This window comes from Orycteropus afer, unplaced genomic scaffold (genome assembly GCF_000298275.1).
Source record: "Orycteropus afer afer isolate SDZICR_OR568_19922 unplaced genomic scaffold, OryAfe1.0 scaffold01082, whole genome shotgun sequence".
NCBI classification, from domain to species: Eukaryota; Metazoa; Chordata; class Mammalia; order Tubulidentata; family Orycteropodidae; genus Orycteropus; species Orycteropus afer.
This window is the reverse complement of record NW_006922669.1, coordinates 115061-116507: the sequence shown is the minus strand read 5'-3', so window position 1 is coordinate 116507 and position 1447 is coordinate 115061.

The window sequence follows — 1447 nt, the reverse complement described above, 5'->3', positions numbered from 1 at the left end:
TCTGTTCCAATCCATTAGCCAGGTAGCTGTCTTCCAAATTTCCTGGAATAGACAAGAAAGCACCTCTAGAGCTTTTGATTTTATTATGATTGATGATATTGAACTTCTCCACTACCTCTTTCCACAGATGTAGTCTATTTGATTTCTGTGTGCTCCATCTGTTGAGGCCCACATGTATAGTTGCCACTCATGTTGTTGAAAAGAGGTATTTGCAATAAATAAGTCATTGGTCTTGCAAAATTCTATCATGTGATCTACAGTGTCACTTCCATCACGAAGTTTGTATTTTCCAACTACCAATGCTTCTTCTCTGTTCCCAACATTCCCATTCCAATCACCAGCAATAATCAATACATCTTGATCACATGTTTTGTCAATTTCAGACTGCAGAAGTTCGTATAAATCTTCAATTACTTCATATTTTGCTTTAGTTATTAGTGCATAAATTTGAATAATTGTGATATTAGCTGGTGTTCCATGCAGGGTTATGGACATTATCGTTATCCTATCACTTATAGCATTATACTTTAGATTAGATCTTGAATTGTTCTTTTTGATGATGATTGCAATATCATTCATCTTTATCATTCCTCTTTATCATTCCCACCATAGTAGACCATATGATTGTCTGATTCAAAATGGCCAATACCAATCCATTTCAGCTCATTAATAGCTAGAATTTTGATCATATTTAATAACTTTCAGTTTCCTTAAATTTATATTTCGTATATTCTGTTGTTGTTGTTGTTATGTGCCATTGATTCAGACCCGACTCATAGCAATCCCTCCTTGGGTTTCTGAGGAAGTATCACTATGGAAGTAGATTTCCCCATCTTCCTTCTGAGGAGTGGCTAGTGGGTTTGAACTGCTAGCCTTCTGGTTAGCAGTCAAGTGCCTTAGGCACTAAGCTACCAGAACTCCTACTTTCCAATTATTAATGTTTGCAGCTCTTTCTTTCTATGTTGAGTTGTGCCAACAAATGAAGGTCCCAAAAGTTTTACTCCATCCACATCATAAAAGTTGACAACTTTGAAGAGGCTGCTCTTTTCCAGTAATATTTTGAGTGTCTTCCAACTGAGGGGCTCATTTTCTGGCATTATACTGGACAATGTTTCAGTGCCATTTTTAAAGATATCTGGTAATATATATCACACAGTGTTTCACTGCTATTCAGCTATAAAGTCTTCAGTGCCCAATTCTTTCAGAAGTGGATGACTCTATGTTTTTTCACAATTTATCTTTGTTTGGAAGCTCTGCTGAAGTCCCTCTACTGTGAGTGTCCCTGCTGGTATTATAAATACAGGTGGCATAGCATCCAGCCTCACAGCAACATGCAAGCCACCACACTATGACAAACTGACAGACGAGTGGTGGAAGTCCTAAATTCCTCCAGATAGTATCTATACACACACAGATACATGCTCACACACAACTTCTAATACCTCCT